General features: G+C 36.8%; 1 protein-coding gene across 15 annotated transcripts in view; it reads right to left on the minus strand.

The window, feature by feature from the left end:
- The window catches only part of HDAC9 (histone deacetylase 9), a 911,013-nt gene that overhangs the window by 416,562 nt on the left and 471,763 nt on the right, over positions 1-22,688 (minus strand). The gene's annotated exons all lie outside the window — the stretch shown is intronic.

Below are 22,688 nucleotides of genomic sequence, written 5' to 3' on the forward strand. Positions count from 1 at the left end.
ACCACTTAGACAAAATTTCAACAGGAGTAGGTATCTTCCATCAACTCTTTTTCATTTTATTATTCTCTCATTAACGTTTTCATTTTTCTTTCTTTGTTGCAGACTTTAATCTTTGCCATAGCAGGCTGGTTCTATTAAATTACATTTACATGTATCATGATGATAACATGTCATCTCTAAAACCCTGATCAATACCAAGATGTGCACTGATGCTAACTTAGCATGTGGTGCTAGAGATTACTATCTCCTCTATGATATGTGCTGCCTTATCCTATTGTTTCTGTACTTTTTCAGCAAATCAAAATCAATAAGAAATAACTTCCTCTAGCAATACTCAATACTGATTAGGAAGTTATCTGGTTTAAACTGTGACTCAAACTCTTTGCATGCACATATGCAATTCTACCAGTCATCTGGTCTGCTAACCTAACTACAGTTTTCACTGGGAGCCTTCTCCAAAAGAAAATGAAGAGGTCTTGAGGGCTGAAGATCCAAGAGTAGCACACTGCAGTCTTTGCTCTAATCATACCACCTCATGTTGAAATATTAACCCGCCTTGAAGAATCTAAAAAGAGTTTTCTCTGGGACTGCAATGAGAAATACCTAGCTTTCCAGAATTCAAGGATGCTAGCGCCACTTCTTTACTATTGGTTATGTTCTTTGCTTGATAAATGTCCCCCAAAAAGCCAGAAGTGATCTTCCACACCAGTTTATATTACCCACTGATGATGAATTTGGCCTTGGAACCACTGCTTTCAGCCATCCTGAAATATGATGATGAGGCACTAGGGACAGGCCTCTAACCCTCTGCAGAGAAGCGGCCTCCAGGGCTGGCCTACAGAGCAAAGCTATTGAGAAGAGTGACACAAAACAGAAAACAGAGGTTTTCTTTGGGTCACATGGCCCAAAATCCACCTGGGGAAAGCTGATCACCTCTGCTCAGTAGAGCTTCTTTCCGCAGGCTGTAACATGTGTGAAGGGGTCATTACGAATAGCAGGCCAAAACACCTTCGATGTCATTGTATGGAAAAGAGGAGAATGAATTAGGGCCGCACTACTGCTCAGAAGAAGCCCAGCCAAAGCCCAAACATTTTCCCTCAGTTTGTGGAGGTCACTCACCATCTTGTTTCTCTGGCTCCAACATCACAAAATACCCACAGTTCCCTGAAGCTGCTAGGTCTGGAGCAGAGCACTCTGGGAAAGGGATCTTTGGGATTCTAGCTCCCGAAGGTCAAGCTAAGCTGGTGGGGATGGAGACAGAGATGGAGGTGGAGGCAGAAGTGGGGGTGTGAGTGGGGAGGATGTGTGTGTTTTGGGGAGAGGGGACAGCTGCCAAGGTTTTTTTATTTTTTATTTTTTTTAACAAGTCCTTTTTTTCAGTTTCATTCTTTCTATCCATGTTATGTATTATGGATTGGGTTTCATAAATACTGTTTGCCCCAACAAATTTTACCACGGACGAGTTTCACCCACACCTCTCTAGACTTATCTCTTGCTACCTTTTTGGGGGGCTAAACCACCGTCTGTTAACACATGGTTTCCTTCCTGCCTTTTACACTATGTTTCTTGCCCATGTCTTCCTTCTTTATCAACTTAATTCAACAAACATTTTTTGAGCATATGCTATCACTCTGCTAAATGCAATGGAAATAAAAATAAAAAGTATAATGTGGCCCCTGCTTGCCAAAGCTCACAATAAAGTACATATAAAATGGGGTTGGGCAGGGTGGGGCAAGGTAATCAGGTTCTGTGAATAGGAGAAAGGCATGAGACAGGCATCCAACTGAAAAATAATGTCCTATGTTATTTGTTACAGAGAAATTTCGAAAAAGAGAAACCACTGATTATTTCAGGTAGAGTCAGAAAAGGCTTCACAAAGAAAGCATGTTTGCCTAACCCTCCCTACGCCATGAAAAACACAGAGATGTGAACTCAGAGCAGAAGAGCATGTACACAGGAACAGGAAAAGAAGAAGGAAACTGCAAATGACTTGTGATTGGACTCTACTAGGCACAGGTGGAATGAAAGGTCAGAAAGGTAGGCAGGACACTTGGTTGTTTCACAAAACAAGCAGTGTGGCAGAAGCCATGGCCACCACTGTCAGAGACAAGTTATTCAACCCCTCAGCAGCCTCTGAGTTTATTCCCTTACAAAATCTGGCCTATTTAGTTGTGAAATGTAAATGAGACTAAAAAAAGTTTCCATTATCTTATTTTGTGAACACTAATTGACATATTGACATCAAATGATTTAAAGTAGAATAAAGGCATGAAGGAACAGTTTATGTCTGGTGGAAGTATGTAATGGAATGGGAAACTAATGGGAAAGAGTTTCTCTCTCTCGCTCTCTCTCTCTTTCTCTCTCTCTGCAGATCCCTTCCATTCCTAGGGCTTTGCTTCCTCTATGTTGACAATTCTATCTCCAGCTTAAATATCTATTCCACCAAATGTGCAACTCATATGTACAGGTACTACTGGGACTCTCTTTAGCTGTCTCTTACTGTTCTTTTCTCCAGTATCCCTGTATTTTTTTTATCATTGCAGACACAAGAGAAACAGAGAAGTGATAGTGACTCCTCTCTCTTTTATTATCTAATTGATAGAAATTATCTTTCCTACTCCTGATTTTTTTTTTTTTTTTTTACATGAAGTCTCACTCTGACAGCTGGAGTGCAGTGGCGCGATCTTGGCTCACTGCAGCCTCTGCCTGCCGGGTTCAAGTGATTCTCCTGCGTCAGCCTCCCGAGTAGCTGGGACTACAGGTGTGCACCACCATGCCTGGCTAATTTTTGTATTTTTAGTGGAGATGGGGTTTTACTACATTTGCCAAGCTGGTTTTGAACTCCTGACCTCAAGTGATCCTCCCACCTCTGCCTCCCAAAGTGCTGGGATTACAGGGATGAGTCAGCCCGACTGGCCCCTACTGCTAAATAGTTTTTGAAGCCATCAAGGTCTCTCCACCACTGCTGCCTGTTTTATTAAAGCCCTTCTCTTACGTTCCTGGCTAACACTCATCAGTGGAGCCTCTGTCTCTAACATGGCTGGCCTGTTTCTCTATAGTGTGCTTTCTCTGTATATTTCCAGCCTCAACACTACCTGTCCTCCACTCACTCAAGCCACACTGATTTTTCAGTTCCTTAAACATGTTATGCACTCCAGGGTCTCAGAGATTTTCCATATGTGTTCTCTCTTCCTAAAACCTTTGCCCCAATACCAACACATCTCTCTAGATTAGTCCTATCCTTCATATCTTAGCTAAAACATGATTTAATATAGATGTTTTTCTGAGTTTTATTTAATTTTCCCATTAAATTTCTCAGTTCTTTTCATAACATTCATTTGTCTATCTTTACCACTATTCCAAATTTCATGAGGGCAGGGACTATGTTTTCAGTGCTTAGTACAACATGAAAACATAGTAAGGCCTCAGTGCATGTGTGGAATGAATGAATGAATGAATGAATAATAGTCACAAGATTATGGGAATAAAATTAGTAACACATGTGCACATCTGCATGTATATGTTCACATACACACATACCCAATTAAAATCCTAAAGCAATTACTTACTGGGCTTTTTGACTGTTTGAATTACAAATATATGCTGTTTTACTAGTTAAATTTCTAAGTTAATTCATTTCTGGCAACACTGCATAAGTATTTGAAAACAATCTTAAAAGTTTTTCCACCCAAGGTGTCATATTGCATTTCCTAGACTCCACCGTATCTCTTAAAATTCAACGTGCTCACACGTGACAACAAGTGAACACTGAGGAAAATAAAACTTACCCATTCATGCTGTTTGCTTCAGTAGGGATAACCCAGGATAGGTCACATCGTGAATTATTTAAATAATAATGCCTAATTCATGATTGAATACTCCATGTTTATATTATCGAAAATTACACCAGAACTGGTAAGCTGCAAGCTAAGTTTTTTTACAAATCTTCCATTTTAAAGATAAATAATTAAATTAATAAATGTAAATATAAAAGGTAAATCCTTTTAAAGTTATTTAATCAAAATTCCTTGACATTTTAGCTAAAATAACCAACAGTTGAATCTTTTTTGAGACATGCTGAAATGCTTATTACTGAAGGCTCTTCATTAAAATGTGTAGTCTTGAAAGGCAATTTTTTTCAGGAAAAGTAAATTAAGAAGTTTGAATTTGCTATCACCAAAAATAGAAAATGGGAAAACATGTGATGGCAGTGGCTGGCCTGTCCAGAAGGGCTGCTGCCACGACACCAGCTGCAGTGGGGGCGGGGGCTGCCCACTCCATGGAGCACACAGGAGCTGGGAAAAGGCGGGAGCCCCACCCGCTTCCGAGTTGAGGGGCAGAAGCCCCACCCTTCTGGGTGCAGCTGCAGCTATGGACCCAGGCATCCCTGCGCACAGTCAGGGATCTGGTAGGTCCTTTGCTCCCCACAGGCTTGGAAGTGCCTGCTCTCGCTGCCTGGCCTCTCCATGCTCCCAGCACTCGCTCCGATTTTGAAGCAAAGTTCAGGCCAAGCCCAGGTACTGTCGCAACCCGGCTGGGTATGTGCATGCTCAGGGCAGCACTGACACGCCAGCTCCCTGTCGTCTTGGCCTCCTTTGGACTTGGGCACCAATGAGCATGAGAGGGAGATTGAGGGCAGCTCAACAGGGGCCTGCAGGTGCCCTTCGGCAACAGCCTGGGAACCGTCAACAACATGATTGATGGCGGCAGGAGGCAGACAAGCTCCTGGGCAGAAAGGGGAGGGTACCTGGTGAAGCCCCACCTTCAAGCCAGGGACAGCCAAAAGCCTGGGGGCCAGGCTGTCAGTTCCGTGGACCAGAGTGAGAACTTATGGTGCTTTATCCAGGCCCACCCATGGCCGTCCATGGACCAATTAGCATATACTTCCTCTCCTCTGAAGCACATAGCAACCCTGAACTCAGCCAGACTGAGGCAGAGGATGGGATGACCTGCTTGCCGACAGAAGTTACCCGTTCTAGGTCACCTCTCCATTGAGGGCTGCACAGATGTCTGGACTGCTGACTGTGGGAAGGAGCTACCCACTGTGGGTCTCCTCTCCACTGAAAGCTGGACACGTGTTGGGATGACCTGCCTGGAGAAAGGAGCTAACCACTGTGGGTCTCCTCTCCACTGAGAGCTGGACACTCGTCAGGATGACCTGTTTGCAGAAAGGAGCTGCCCACTTTGGGTCTCTTGAGAACTGTTCTGCCGATCAGTGAAGCTCCTCTTCGCTTTGCTCAGCCTCCAGCTGTCTGCATACCTCATTCTTCCTGGGTATGAAGCAAGAACTCGGGACACATCAAATGGTGGGACTAAAAGAGCTGTAACACAAACAGGGCTGAAACATGCCCTCCCGCTTGCCATATTGTGGGCGATGAGAAGGGGAGAGGAGCTGTGGCCCTTTGGGGAGCCCAGGCCCAGGGGCTCCCTGAGCCAGGGCTGTGACACTCTCTTTGGGGTTCAGTGGTTCCAGGCATCTCCAAGCTTCTGGGTGCCACCACATTCCCCTCATCCAGACACGGATGCCAATAGCAGAAGCCGCGTGCAGTACATGTGCTCCAGCCTCAGCCACCTCACATGGAGCTGGCACCTGTGTTGTTGCCTGGAGCTGCCTGCCCCACCACAGCAGCCAGTGTGCCCAGCTGTGTGCAGTGGCTAGACCCTGCACTCAATCACCCACACACCCCTCACCACTCCACGCCTTGCTGGTACTTGGCAGGTGTGGGATCTGGGCTGGCAGCACGAGCTGAATGCAGCCTGTTGAGCCCAGTGGGTGGAAAGAAACGGGCACTAGCAATACTGAGGCAGAAGGCACCACCTGCCACAGAGGTTCCTGGCTGATGAAGCAACACCCTAAGGATCCTGAGACACAAGCAACATAGCCTCAGTTTGATAACAATACTGCCCAAATTGCACTTTAGTAATGCAGATATTTTTAGCTGCTTTTCCACTATTTATGATAACATTATCGTGGAATAAAAAGAATTACTAAATTATCAAACATGAAAAGAATCATTTTATAACAAGAATTATTTAAATTGATTAATCCAGAAATACAATTCTCCCTCACAGTGATTCTGTTCAAGTTATCCATGTCTTTAGTTTCTTAAAGTGAACTACTACATGGAATAAATGAAAAGAAAAAAAAAATGCAAAAAGCAACCTGGGCTTTGATTTACTATTCTCTTATTTCCCAGAGGTCTGAACAGGAAACAAAAATAACCACAAATGACTAAAATATCAGTAGGCCTTGAAATATCAACATTTAAGTTAAAGCAAGCTAACTTCTTAATCAAAGCCTTTACTATTTTGATTTACTTAATTCAAACTCCCTGTCTGCAAATATGCTTTTGAATTAAGCACTCATAACAAACCATAACACAAACATGAACTGCTAACTAATTTGTAATGGCCACTTAGTTCTAAAGTATTGCAATGTTTGCTAGTTCTTTACTATTTAAGAACTGAGTAAAAGCTTTATTCAGCTCCTTGCACTATGGAAACAAAATCAAGCCAATTTATGGGACTCCAAGGTAATAGAAGCTAAGAACCTATATTAGTTTGTAATCCATATTATTTTGTAATTTGAGATTAAAATTCAATTTGATATAAAGGTACCTAAAAATGAAATCTTGAGAAGATTCAAAATTTTAATGTTTTAAAATAGAAAATACAGGTAATAATATAAAAGAGTTACTTATTTGGCCAGATCTAATACTCTTCCTCTGGGATCTAAAGTAAATTCACTTCTAAAGGAACTACGAGGAAGATGGTGCAAACCGTCCCCTTTCCCATATTTTTTTCTACAACTTATATTTTCTTCTAGGTCACAGACAAATACTTGGAGTTATAAGGAAATCCTCTGCCTCAAATATAGGGTTTCATAATGAGAGGGAAGTTTTGTTAGTCATTTGAAATAGCTATTTGTCATATTTGAATATGACAAATAGTCATATTTGTGAATATGACATATTTATGAATATGACAAAATAGTCAAATTTCAAATTTGACTATTTCAAATAGCTATTTCAAATGACTAACAAAACTTCCCTCTCATTATGAAACCCTAATATTTGAGGCAAGGGATTCCCTTATAACTCTAGAACCTAGTATATTATGTAGCTTATACTGTAAGTTTAATAAATATTAGTTGAATAAATGATTTTTCTTAGCAAGTACCCTTCTCTAACAACATTCTTTCTAAGCAAATTACTCAGCAAATAAACTTTTTCAAAAATGTGTTCCCATTCTTCTATCAGGAACTCTTGCTTACAAAAAGCACATCACTATGTGCTATTTTGACAGAAAAAAAAAAAAAAAAAAGTTTTATCAGTTCACGCCTCCTGCCACCAGGAAACAATTACCTTTAGCCAGCACAAAACAGTTGAATATTTTCTGAAAGCCTCAATGCTTAATATGTTTAAGACAACAACATACATGAAAATATGCGGGAAAAGTAGGAGAAACAAAGCTGAAATGCCATGTGTGATACCTCCCTTCTTTTCTTCTGCAATTCAGACCATGTCTTTGCCTTTTATCTGCTCTAATCTTTTCAGTCCTGCAGAACAGGAATAGGGTTTCAACCAATGCATCTTATCTTTTCTCCAGAATTTAGCCATTTTCTAGTTCTGAGTAAATCTTTATTACCAAAAAAAAAAAAAAAGTTTTAAAGCCCCACTGAAACTCCTAATATAGGACTGCACTGGCTTTTAGAAAAGAAAAACATTTCTTTAAACGGCTGGATATTTTCTTATTTTCTTCAAATAAAATCTTACGAATAGTTCCAACATATAAAACCAGCATGAGTGGAAATGTTTTAGAAAAGAGGGAGAGGAGGAACCAACGTTCTATCCACTCACTTCCTCCACTATTCCTTTCCCCCAGGGAATCCAGGCTCCATGGAATTCAGTTTGAAAATCAGTGTTATAAGGGCGTTATTTGTTTATTTTGCCAAATTCAAATCACAGGCAAATTACATTACTGTTTTTTCAAAGAAAATGCCACTCTTGTTTTATGAGAATTGAAATTATGGGAATTTAAAAATGCTGAATTAAAATTAATAAAGTTATACTTTGTACATACAATTTAGAAAAAAATTGAATGTTAAAACATTAAAAAAATTCATGTAATGTGCTCATATTTCAAGCCTTGCCAAGCTAAATGGATTGGCAGCTATATTTATGTTATTGCCACATGGGGGCACCACTTTTGCTCCTAAAGAGAAATACCCAGTATCCTTTGTCAGGAAGCACTTTGGATATGTGAGTTTTAAAATAGGTGAGTTTAGAGGTCCTAAGCATTCTAATAAAATGTGACTTCTCTATATGTACTGATTCCAAGTTTGGTTTTACAAACACGGGTAAGCACAAAGAATAACAGCATAATTTTGGCCAGTCTCCCGAGTTTCTCTTATTCTAATTTAAATTATGGAACCAACACTAATTACAGCACTTACTGTATAACAAACATCGTTCTGAATGCTTTACAAAGTAAATATTCATTCATTTGTTCTTTACAACATTATGAGGTTGCAATATCTAGTAACCTATGGAGTAGACGTGATTGGAATTCTTACTTACAAATGAGGAAAATGGAGGCCACAGAGGAGCTTGGCCAAGGTCACACACCCACTAACAGGTACAACAGGAATTAGAACACACACCGTCCAGCTCCAGAGTCCATGATCTCAACCACTCCATTCTGATTCTATTTGACTTCTACAAAATAGGCATTTCATTTTATTTCTACACATTTCATTCTGGAGTATGCCTTGATACAGATGAGACTGAAAAGTTTTTGTTAAAATAATATTACATATTTTTGTTTTTAAAGGTGAAGAAAAACATTTGTTCATAATTGTCAATACATTCCACAGAGACATGTGTAATTGAATATATTTCTTCATATTTTGACACATTTGTGTATTTTCAGGTAAGTCTAAAGCATCTTTCTTAACGTATGTATTTCAGCACTCTTTTTAAGGAACAATTCTGTACTTAAGAATTCCAAATTTGATATTTCACTCTTTTCTTTTAGCTATACAAAATTCTGTTGAGTTTAGGCAGTTAGCATTTTTTTTGTTTTTGTTTTTGTTTTTCTTAAATTCACTGTGGCTTTACTCTCCAATCTGTGAATCTACTGATTCACAGGTAAAGACTGCCTGGTAATGAAGTCATCTTTGGTACTTGATTAACTAAATCCCATTGGGTTATATCAGACAGAGAGAGATACTAAATCATAATTAACTGTAAACAGTGTTAATGAGGTTTGGGTGTATGTTCATAAATTTTGAGATTACTTTTTAATTGAAGAAAGTAGTAACAAAAAGTAAGAGGCAGCTGTTTTTTGACAGCATGAGAAAAGATTTGAAAAGATAGACTGTGATGGTCTATTTTTTTTATTTCAGTTTTTTCTTTTTGGTTTCCTGTGCATTATAAAAGACAATTACTGGCCATTAAGGCACAATTAATTAGAGAAACAGAAGGTTATACCACAAAGAAGAGCCTGAGGCTGTCAGAAAATCCACTTTTTACATATACATAAATAAATAAATATCTGTGCATTAATTGAAGACATTTATAATTTGGCATAAGAAAATGTAATAATTCTTCTCCATGGTTTCTATTTAATTAGACTGTCATTAGAATTTCTATTTCTGGCAGAACTCATAGTATCTGTTTATAGAATTAGCCAATATTGAGAAAACCATCAGCATTACAGAATGCTTCTCAATACTTTAAGCACAGCTCTGAGATATCAGTCTGTAATTTGAAGCCATACCCTCTTTGTACAATCAAAAGTATAAGAAATTATTGAAAATATTTACAATGAAGGTAACTATGCAGAACAGGAGTTAGGAAACTGTGGCTCATGGGTCAAATCCAGCCTGCCTAATTTTTTATGGCCTGCAACCTAAGAATGATTGTTACATTTTTAACGGTTGGGAAAACAATTTTTTAAAGAAAAATATTTTGTGACATAAAAATGTATGAAATTCAAATTTCAGTGTTTACAAATAAAATTAATTGGAACACAGCCACTCTCATTCATTGACTTACTCTGTATAACTGCTTTTGCACTAAAAAGTCAGAATTGAATGCCACAGAGAGTACAGCCTGCAAAATCTCAAATATTTATTATCTGCCCCTAACAGAAAGTTTGCGAACTCCTGCTCCTGAGAATCAATCTATAGCCAAATTTTACTTTATTTTATTTTATTTTTTTTGAGACAGAGTTTTGCTCTTGTTGCCCAGGCCAGAGTGCAATGGCGTGAGCTCGGCTCATTGCAACCTTCGCCTCCCGGGTTCAAGCGATTCTCCTGCCTCAGCCTCCCGAGTAGCTGGTATTACAGGTATGTGCCACCACGCCCAGCTAATTTTGTATTTTTAGTAGAGATGAGGTTTCTCTATGTTGGTCAGGCTGGTCTCGAACTCCCAACCTCAGGTGATCCACCCGCCTCAGCCTCTCAAAGTTCTGGGATTACAGGTGTGAGCCACTGCGCCCGGCCCAATTTTTATTCTCACATGGTGGGATGTCCCTGTGACAATCAAATTTCCAAGCTACCTCTCTGCTATAATGGTTGAATGAATTAGGTTAAAAATTGTCATAGTGTATTTCATCTAAAATAAAACATAATTAGGAAATAGAACATGATGATAGGAGAACACCATGTAAAACAAGTTCTAAGTATTTTCACTAGATTGATATACTAATTTTAGACTTTGTTGCTTGCTCTTCACAATATGCAGTCAACTGGAAAACAAAAATACAAATAAGAATGATGGCACTTTAAAATGAGCAACATATGCTGAGCGCTAGCTATGACTTTTGGATGGACTTTCTCTTTGAATACACAGCTTTACTATTATCCCCATTTCACAGATGAGAATAATGAGCACTAGACAGGTTACAGTTAGCTTTGCCATTGTCACATATATAATATTATTTTTCAGTGTTTTTTATCTTGCATATTTAATAATATGGTAAATATTAATTTAGAATGGTGCTAATGAAAGACCCTGTATAATATTCCATAGTAAAAGATTCAGGAGGGTTCTCCTAAATTATCTCTTTTTCCATGAGACAGAGATTGTATACCCTTCAATAAGCTACAAATAGAACAAATACTTGTTGAATTGAAATTTCTTTTAATAAATTATAGCGAAAGACATAGACTGTTCCAATCTGTGCAGCAGTTGCTACATAATTCCAAGCTTACATATATATATATATATATATATATATATATATATATATATATATCCTGTATGTATAAACTAACAAGGCCCCAGTATATTTTATAGAAACCAACATTGCAGTGGGTTTTGCAAAGGGATGGTTAGAAATTACAGGATATTCTGCTTATTTGACATTTAAATGTTTGTTAATGTGTGGGTTGATATAGTTTATTCTGAATGTTTTAAAACCTTGAGGTTTTAAAGAAACATCTTATACACCTCAAAGCTGCAATAATACTACTACAAGTTTGGCTATCACCCTAGTAATAGATCTGTAGTCAAACCATTACAGAAATTTTGTGCTTCATACAAAATAGTTCTGGTATTTAGGTATTGTTTTAAAACTATGGGGAAAATATTTACCCAAATGTTGTTCCAGATATTAATGCAAATTTAAATTTATATAACCCAAAATCATAGGAAATACATTGCTAATCATAGAGCTTACCAAAGCCATTCTGAATCAAATGGCTTCTGCTTATTTTCCACAAAATTTATAATATAACTTAGATCAGACCAGTAGAATATTCAGTAGCTAGAGAACACATTATACAAAATTTTAAGTTCAAGCTTTTAAAAAAATGCTTTAAATGAATTGCTTGGAATTTATACATCTTGAAGCTAAAAAGGTAAGTATTATCATGGTTAAACAAAAGAAATGAGAGAACAACAAACAGTGCAATTTGTCCCTATCCTAAGGTAAATGCTCTTGTATAGGGGTTATTCAGGTTTCCTCACCTTGCCCAGTTAGGGGGGAGAAGTATAGCGATAGAACCCCATGCGACTCCTTAGTTCAACACAGAAATTCAACCCGCCACATTAGACCTGTCTTGGTTAGATTTATGTAGGCGTTTCACTTGGGCTTATTCCCGTCAAGATAAATTTGGCATGCTGCAGGACATACTCAAAGCCAAGGTTCAAAAACTACTGGGCATGTCTGGAGAGCAGGTGGAGCTGGCACTGCAGATGTCTATTTGCATAAATGACTAAGGCACCACCTAAGAAAAACTCATCTTTAGCAAAGAGGAAGCTAGGCCTTGCGACACACTTGACCTGATAACCTCAGGACCTGAGGGAAGGTTTGATTCTGAACATACGGTATGGTACATCCTTCCTCTGTCCTCTCTCCCCTCCAGGTCCTACAGTACAAACCTACTACACCCACTACACTCCTCTGAAAATGCTTTACCAAACTTGTTGGTAACAAATCTTTGTCATCTTGCTTGATTCTCACAAGCATGGGATACAGTTGTTTTAAAGAACAAGTAATGAATAAATTAACATCTCTATCAGTCTACTCTCAATTGCTGGCTAATGCCCAATATCTTGTCAATGTAAAGAAAGAGAATTTGGCAGAAAGAACACTGTGTCACCAGTTCTAGTCTTGATTAGTCCACGTCTGTGGATCCTGGGTTTCTCAGGTATAAAACAAATGAAACCAGGGAGCTAAAACAGTGATTCCCAAGGCTTTCTCTACTGCCAAAGCTATTCCCTCCCCACCTAAAAATTGTGTGTATGTGTGTGTGATTTACTTTTTTAGTCTTTATCAGAAAGCATATCTCATGCAAAAGGCAACTGCTGTTGGCCTTCATTGACTTCTTTGGGTAAATCAATAACCACCATACATAATAGATTCTGACGTAAAGAAAGGGAGAGGTACTAGGAAGCAAGCGGGATCCCTACCAGATAAGAAATGATAGAGAATTGAGAGCAGGAACTCTGAAGAAAGCTTTGTCTAATTAAAAACTACCCTAGGACAGGCTTTGCCTGATACATAAAATTCAGTTTTGGTCAAAATTGTTTTATTCCTTGATTGTGGTATTTGGAAACTTCTCCTCTAACTTTCCATAATAAATAGCAAAATATTACTTTCCATTTTCTGTCTCAATGAAAACACCACTTTTTACAATAGTTGCTTCTTAAGGGGGTGGAATGCACAAAAATATCTACTTTTTGTAATATTACTTAGGAAAACAAGAATAGACATTTTCCTCACTTAAAAAGTTTTTACTATACAGTAATACAATACCCAGTTTGAGAAAAATCATAAATATTATTCTGATCCTATGAAATGTGATGGTTATTCAACAGCTCCCACATTGCTTAATAAAGAAACAGAAAATTGCCCAGAATTAGAAACCACTAAGCCAATTAAAGTTGCTAGGGTAAAACTGAAAAAAAAAATTATCCACATTATAAATATCTTAGAATACTTTTCTTTCTTTCTTTTTTTGGTTAACATAAAAAGATTTCATTACTTGCAAAGGCTTACATAAATAAAATTGAAGCGACATCACCAATTTGCTTTTATTATTTCAGTGAATTTAGATATTTCAAAATGCACTTTTTTTTTTTTTTTTTTTTTGGCTGAAAGAATTAACCACCCTTTTTTTTCTTTTTTTCTACAGAAGTACCCTACACTGTCCAAAACATGTAGTCCCGTTCAACAGCTAAAGAACTCTTCTCCTCCTCCCTCTCTAATTTGGCTTCAAGTCAAGGCTGTTTTTCTCATTCCAACTGTTTTGGACATATGCTGGCCCAACTAACAATGGTAAACACAGCAAGCTGTCTCTGATATGATGCTGATTAAGTAATCTTGTGAGCAAGTAGAGTTTGGATATTAAGATGCTAAGGAAAAAATTACTCACAGAAATTCTCTACCCTTTGAAAAATATTTGGATTCTTGATTTTACATTATATGATAAACAAACCATCGGATATTTAAAAAAAAATACATTTATTTGGCTGGGCACAGTGGCTCACGCCTGTAATCCCAACACTTTGGGAGGCTGAGGCGGGTGGACCACCTGAGGTTGGCAGTTTAAGATCAGCCTGACGAACATGGAGAAACCCCGTCTGTACTAAAAATACAAAATTAGCTGGGCGTGGTGGTGCATGCCTATAATCCAAGCTACTCGGAAGGCCGAGGCCGGAGAATCCCTTGAACCCGGGAGGCGGAGGTTGCAGTGAGCCAAATTGTGCCACTGCACTCCAGCCTGGGCAACAAGAGCTAAACACTGCCTCAAAATAATAAATAAATAAATAAATAAATAAATAAAATACATGTATTCGATGCTGGCTTAGGCATTTGAAATATGAAAGAGCCTAAGATGTGGTCATTACATTCATGGATTTTACAGTTTAAAATAAGGGCAAGTAGAGGAAACAGTGGAAGCCCAAAGATGAGCTTAAAATAACATTCTAAAGACGTTGCTTCATCTTACAGAAAAATAAAAAGGTATAAAATTGAAATTTTGAGGACTTTGAATAGTGTTTCAATAAAATCTAATGGTAAAATATTAATACAAAAGTAGTCTCTTAATGAAAAGGAATAGGTATAGAGGCCCAATGACAATCATAAGCATGTGGTACAAGATAGCTGGAAGAAATATAAACATTATAGTGCATATTATTCCTATTTAGAATAAAAAAATTAAAAATGGACATCTTCTATCCTGTTTTTGAATATTAGAATTGGGCACTTATTTTTCATTTAGCTTAGACTGCTACATACCAGCTTCCTCTCAGTATGCAAATAGAATAGATAAAACCAAACTGTAAAATAAAGCCAGGAATACAAATCGTCTTTTAAAAAATACTTGGAAGCTTAATAGAAATAAGCAAGCCCCAAAAAAAGGGATTACCTCACACTTGAGAAAACTGTAATTTCTCATTTATTTATCGATAAAGCTCTTACTGGGTTAGTACTACCTGTAATTTGACAGACATAAAATCAGGACAGATTAATTTATAGCCATGGACAATTTTTTTTTCAATTGTATGGTTGCAAGTGTACTCAGTTTCCTTGTTTCTAAACTATGCAGGCCTTGAACATAGGAAGATGAGGAGAATAGTCATTGTCCTCAAAAAATTTATAATCTGGCTGAGTGCAGTGGCTCATGCCTGTAATCCCAGCATTTTGGGAGGCCAAGGTGGGCGGATCATGAGGTCATGAGTTCAAGACCATCCTGGCCAACATGGTGAAATCCTGTCTCTACTAAAAATACAAACAATTAGCTGGGCATGGTGGCACACACCTGTAGTCCCAGCTATTTGGGAGGCTAAGGCAGGAGAATTGCTTGAACCTAGGACAGCGGGGTTGCAGTCAGCCAAGATTGTGGCATTGCAATCCAGCCTGGAGACACAGCAAGACTCCGTCTCAAAAAAAAAAAAAAAAAGCAGCAAATCAACATGGCACATGTATACCTATGTAACAAACCTGCACGTTGTGCACATGTACCCTAGAACTTAAAGTATAATAAAAAAAATTATAATCTAAGTTCATGGGGGGGTTAGGTGGTTCTGAGGGAATTGATGGCAAGAAAACATACCAAAGATATAGAGTATGATATGGGCAAATACTGGTGATTTGAATAGATAACTAGAGATGGTGACAGGTGCCATGTTTTGAGACTATTCTCTATAACGAATATTGTGCTAAACACCTTAAATACATTGTGTAATCACAGAAACAGGAAAAATTAATTCTGCCTGTAGGGGTTATAAGAAAATTTTCTGAGTAAAAGATATTAGGGGATGGAGAATGGGGAAATAACTAAAATAAGCTAACAATAACCACAAAAGAAGATAACAAAAACATAACCATTGAATAACTGCAGCTTATATTTTTTTTGGGGGGGGGGCTTATATATTTTATATTTCAAATGCTTAACACAGATAGGATAGAAAAAAAAAAGATGACTTTGAGAGACATTTTCAATGTATAATAGCAGGATTTGAAGACCAATTATATAAAACAAGTAGAAATCCTTTTTTAAAAATCACTGATATATTGAGATTATAATAGCACTATTATGGCCACATTGAACTTTTTGAAATTAATTTTAAAGTCAGTGGGCAACATCATTTGAGAGCAAAAATGGGAGCACATAAATGGAATAAACTTTTCTTAGCCATCATAAAAGTTTTCTAACTGTCAAAATACAATATATTCACAAAATCTTGGAAAATTTGATCAGTAAATACAACCAAAATAAATAACTAATCAATAAAACATGACCTACATCAAAAAGAACAAAATTGTTGGGCATAAATTTAACAAAAGTGCAAACCTTGTACATCGAAATTACAACACTGTATGGAAAGAAATTAAAGGAGATCTAAATGAATGAAAAACATTTCATTTTCATAGGTTAAATATTTAATATCATTAAGATAGCAATACTACCCAAATTCATCCACAAATTCCATGAAATCCCTACCAAAATTCCATCTTTTTTCCCTGGCAATTGACATACTAATCTTAAAGTTAATATGGAAATGGAAGAGACCCAGTATAGCTAAAATAACCTTAGAATGGAAGAACAATAGAGAGGACTCACACTTTCCAATCTCAAAACTTATTACAAAGTTATAATAATAGAACAAAGAAGTACTGGCATAAGGACAGATGTACAGATGAATGGTGTAGAATTGAGAATCCAGAAATAAACCATTACATTTATGGTTAATCAATTTTAAACAAGAATGTTAATTTAATGGGGAAAATAATAATTTTTCAACAAATGGTGCTGGGACAACTAATCACATATACACAGAAAACCTCAAAATGGATCACGTATTAAAATGTTAATAGTTAAAACTACAAGAAAATACATGAGTAAATCTTTGTGACTTTGGATTAAGCAATGGTTCATTAGGTAACAAAAATCAGAAGCAGAAGCAATAAGAGAAAAACACATAAATTGGACTACATCAAAATTAAAATTGTTGCTGAAAATAATACCATCAATCCACAGAATGGAAGAAAATAATTGCAAACCATGTATCTTTAATATTCAGAGTGTATAAAATAAAATCTTACAACTCAATAATCAAAATACAAATGACCCAATTAAAAAATAGACAAATAACTTGAAAAGACATTTCTCCAGAGAAGATATACAAATAGCCAATAAGCATTTGAAAATCACTCAACATTTTTAGTCTTCAGGGCAATGCAAATCAAAACTAAAATAAGATACCACTTCACATGCACTAGAATGGCTATAATCAAAAAGATGTATTATAACAAGTGTTGGCAAGTACTTACGAGCCAGCAAAACTCCACTCCTAGATATATGCAAACAAAAAGACATCCACATGAAAACTTGTACATGAATGCTCTTAGCAGTATTATTCATAGTAGCCAAAAGGCAAAACAATCCAAATACACATCCGCTGATTCACTGATAAATAAAATGTGGTATATCCAAACAATGGAGTATTATTCAGCAATAACAAAAACAAGTACTGAGTTACATGCTACAATATGGGTAAACCTTAAAAACATGCTGAGTAAAGGAAGACAGTCAGAAGCGACCACATATTTGGTATTATTTCGTTTATATCAAATGTCCAAAATGGGCAAATTTATAGAGATAAAAAAATAGATTAGTGATTAATTATGGCTGGTAGTATGGAAAGGAGAATGGGAATTGATGCTAATGGGTCTGGGGTTTCTTTTAAAGGGTAAAAAGTATTCTATGTTAGATTGTAGTGATGGTTGCACAACCATGTGAATAGACTAAAATATACTCAATTGTATATTTTAAATGGGTGAATTTCACGTTATCTCAATAAAGCAGTTAAAATAATCTAATTAAATTGTTTAGATATACTAAGATCGAGGAATAACAAAAGGTTAATATACGGAACAAAATATTTCTTCATTCAGAAATGAAGATAATCTCTGGGGAATTGGCATATTTCCTTTAGAATTTTTAAAGTATGCTCAGTGAAGTTGCCAATGCCATATTAGTGTGCTCACTCTAGCTGTTCAGGTTACATTTAAATTCAATACATACTATTACCAGCTTCTTTTGGAGAAGCATATGCAAAAGCATCAACTTAAAATGCCACCACAAATAACTGACTCCTTTTAATCAAGGCAATGGATCTTTCTATTTCTTCTATTCTAATCACTTGAAAGTGAGAGAAAAATGATTCATTTTTTTGTTGTTGTTTCTTTTTATCCCCTGACACCAAAGGCTTTCTGGGGCTGACTGATACAGTATGTAAGAATATCGGTGGTATCCTTCAAAGGCACCAGTGTGTTAATAAAATAGTCATCTCCTAATGCCGGGAGGAGAGCACAGGACAAGGTGAGGTCCAAGCAAACTTCCAGATGTGTTATCTGACCTTCATGGCCTTCTGACTTTGCCCCTTGCCTTTTCCTTAACATATTCTTTCTCTCTACCAAGCTAATGCTCCCTCTCTGATTCCAGGGGAGCTAGTTCTATGGTCCCCACAATTCCCATAGCATCAAAATGCTTCACCTCTGTCCATGTCCCCTCTATCAAAACAGAACAGGCCTTTAATGAGGGTGCTTAATTTGTGCACTCACTCGTTCAACAAATAAATACTGTTTACTAGGTGCCAATCACTGTGTTGAGTGACAAAACAAGGCACTAAGTTGAAGAGAAAAACACATATTCCACTAGACTGTAGTGAAGAAGTGCTGTGTCAGAGATGTGCACGGGGCACAACAGGCACACTTTACACAACAAGGTTTTGGAACTGAGTATATGCGGGAAACCAAGCAGTTGTCACAGAGGCATACAGGGGATGTTGGTGGCACAAGGGTTAGTGTTGAGGGTGGGGAGGAAGCAGAAGCTAATATGACATCACAAAGAGATTGGGACTTTAAGAAATTAATATGTATAGAGTGAATATTCTACAACAGAAACTACTATTTCCTTTAAATAGATTTTTCTCAGTTAATTCTCACAACTCCTAGAGGTCTTTAGTATTATTATTTCTAACTCACAGGTAGAATAGCAAGAGTGAGCCCAGTTATGGTCCATGCTCAGTATCTCTCTGCTGACAGATAACATACACCTAACATTATGTCAGATCAGTCTGAGCCCAATTATTTTTTATATACTCCACATGAATCTTGAGATCTCCAGAAATGTTTGAAATAAGAATCTTAAAAATAATAAAAAATTTGCCTCTTGGAAAGAGAAACGTGACTAAGATTTACAACAGAAGAAAGACTTTTCATTATATAGCCTTTTGCTTATCTTAGCTTTCATATCATGTCATGTATTATCTATTCAAGTGAATGAGTAATCAAAACAAATACAGGAAGACTTTAGGATTTGGGTCAATTTGACTCACATTTAGTCTAAGACTTATATTTAGGTGGTATAGCCAGCATTACTGCTTCTAACACACAGACATTTTTAAAAGACCTTAGAATATAATATTTGAGGATTAAAAAGTATCTCAGAGACCACAGAAAAGGGTGAAAAAGTTATATTCCCAAAGCTGTTGCTAAATAATTGTTTTCATTTGGCTGAGACCCCAGGAAAGTAGGTGTCAACTACTCCCACATTCCAGACCACCTATGCAGGCTGAAAAGGGAATAATTGAACACTAGTGTGGGGGCCTTAGCTCCTTAAACTCAAAGGTATAAAAGGGCTGCAGTAAAACTGGTCAAAGAAATGGAAAAAAGAGATGGGGAATGTCTTGAGAGAGAGTTGTCAGTATGTTCCATGTCCCCACCCCCTCCTCCTCAGGGATGGTTCAGGCTTGCTTGTCCCTCACCTTAACATTAGTGAGAAGGACTTCGGAGAATTCATTTAGAGAGATTGATATGTTTCCTGAAGTTTTGGAGATATGATCGATTGATTTCTCACTCAAGCCTGAGAAATCTAAAGTATAAACATCAAGGATAAGAAGGTGATTGAACACACTTGGGCAAAGATGACCCACCTAATCAGCAGGACGAAGGTGTGTGTATGTATTGTGTGGGTCAGATCTGGGCCAGGAGAGAGGGAGAACAAGACTACTGGCCTTTGCTGTCTTAGAATCTGCCCATGAAAGACACCTAGCTGGAATTCAGAAGGAATATTCTGGAGGTGTACAGACTAATGTCCAAAGTGTGAAGAACAAGTTGTTCTGGTCAGTCGGGGGATGCTTCACTTAGTTCAGGGAACCGTAGATGAGTGAACCCTGGGTAAGCATCCATCAGAAAAAGAGGCAGCTTTAATCATCAGTCCAAAACAGGGATGTCACCTCACCCAACATGGAAGGCATTTCCCTGCCTTACCTGTTCCCCTCACTTCCCAATGTCACCACTCTTAAGCTGGCAAAGCAGCTATGGAACACAAAAGCTGGGGGAAACAACAAAGCTGACCATGCCGTTCTTTTCTGTTTCAGGTGTATCCATGCAGCAGGTTGAGCTAGTGAATCTGAGAAACCTTTACTGTGAAGAAAACGTCATCATTACACTGATAATTACTGAATCGAGACCATTTGAGGTTAAAGTGCTTTGATGACTTTTAATTATCTGAATGTGGCCAGAAAAGTTCGTGCTCAAGTGGTGGTGAGTGAGTCAGACTTCTCTTTCAGTGCTAGTTTGAATAGGTAGAAGAGAAAGCAATTAAAGTTGGTTTTCTGTTGGTATCCTACAAAACCCATATATTCAATATAAACGTTACAATAGAGGGACTAAATCTATTTATCATCTTGGCATTATCAGAACCAAGCATTATCAGAATCAAGCATTATCAGAACCAAGCATTATCAGAACCATGTATGTTAGGCTAAGCACAACCTGAGTTTCCCCATCTGTAGAGTATGGTGGATACATTTAGTGAGCTAACCCTGAAATGTAGTCTTGAAATGAACCCTGCTGTGTAGCTTTTAGATGACCTTGGCAGAACAAAGACCTTGAGATATCATTTTTATTTCTTCTTACCCCTTATTTCTCTATAGTTCCTTCACTTACCAATGGCCTGTGAAAGAAACACCAATAACCAGAAATACACTATATTTAGGAATAAATTGCTATGTTTATTTATTTTAGTAGCAGGAAAAATGAGTGTGTTTTCTGAGGATTCTAAGAATAAAGTGTGTAAAACATGAGAAGACTAACCATTAATAATGACGGATCGGAGAAGATGACAGATTGCACAAAGTTCTAAATGGAAAAAAAACTGCATCCTATAACTGGTTTATTAGCTCTGTCTTATTTGGGGGCCCTTTTTAAAATGAAAATAAATGCTTTCTGTATTTGGGGGCCAAAGGCTAACCAATATAAGAACATTCTTTAAACAGCTTTTAAAAATGTTTAAAGTCTTTATGCTTGTTTATTCTAGGTTTCATATATTGTTAAAGAACTTTTAAATGCTAGATTCTTTCAAGTTCAGCAGGTAGTAGGCTCACTTATAAAAAGAAAAATATATGTTAGTACATGCTGAAATTCAATTAAATATTTATTAAGCCCCTAATATGCCAAAAGCCTAATACAAACCACCAATCTGTATATAAATAATTATATTTATCATTTTTGTTTTAAATTATAAAAATAATTTATAATACTTAATATCATTATAATATAATTGTAATATTTTACAATATAAAAATATATTTTTAAATTATAAAAGTAATTTGTAATATATAATTTGCAATGTTCATGGCAAAACATTTTAACCATACAAGAGAAAAATAGGTCAAAAATTCCCTTTTCTCACCCCTTATCTTCTACTACTACTACTACTAGTAGAAAGCCCTAATAACAGATTCTGTGTATTCTCCATAAAGTCTATCTTTCATGAAATATTATGTTTATATCGCTATATATTATAGATGAAACAGATAACATAACTAAAATAAAGAACACACATAACAATCCCATTTTTATTTACATTTGTAATAAAGACAACTTAGGGAGAGGTGACTTTAAAGTATACCAGGAGGATTAAGGTTAGATATAAAAAAAAAAAACTCATCATTGCTCTAAAGTCATCAAAGCCCCAGGATAAAACAGCAAAAGTGTTTGCAGAATCTCCTTTGACCTACATCTGCTTTTTAAATTTTAAGTCAATATCACATGGAGAATAGATCTAGATTGTTGAAATAACAGAACTCCAAAATAGCGTCTTCTGGCTTTAAAAATAACCACAATCATACAATTCCTACAGTAGCTGGGAATCTGAGCACAGAACATTGTCTCCTAACTTATAGCTAAAATACAAATGAGATCATTTAAAAATTCCTCTTGAATTCCCTAATAAACTGTCACCAGGTATTTTTCTCATTAAAAGATATTAAGAAGCCCTCTCAATAAATAGCAATATTAATAGGTTTCTGAACTTGCCATACAGGAAGCAAATAAAAAGACTGAATAAACCAATAAGCAATTAAACAGCACTCATTAGATTTACTTAATTACTCAAAAGAATTATTTACCCAACTTAAAAAATGATTTACCACATTACCCCCAAAACTGTTCTAAATGATAGAGAATCCATTTAGTTTTCCAAGGAATTATGTATGCAGCATTACCAACAATTTAACAGACACATGAAAATGTGTGGGGGAAACACTGAGAAACAGAAGTTTTATTGAGTTAAATATTAAGATAAGTGACAGTAATTTTTAAAATATTCAATTTACTTCCAGAGGAACATTTTTCCATATGTGGCATTTGGCTGCTGACTT

This window comes from Pongo pygmaeus, chromosome 6 (genome assembly GCF_028885625.2).
Source record: "Pongo pygmaeus isolate AG05252 chromosome 6, NHGRI_mPonPyg2-v2.0_pri, whole genome shotgun sequence".
Lineage (NCBI taxonomy): Eukaryota > Metazoa > Chordata > Mammalia > Primates > Hominidae > Pongo > Pongo pygmaeus.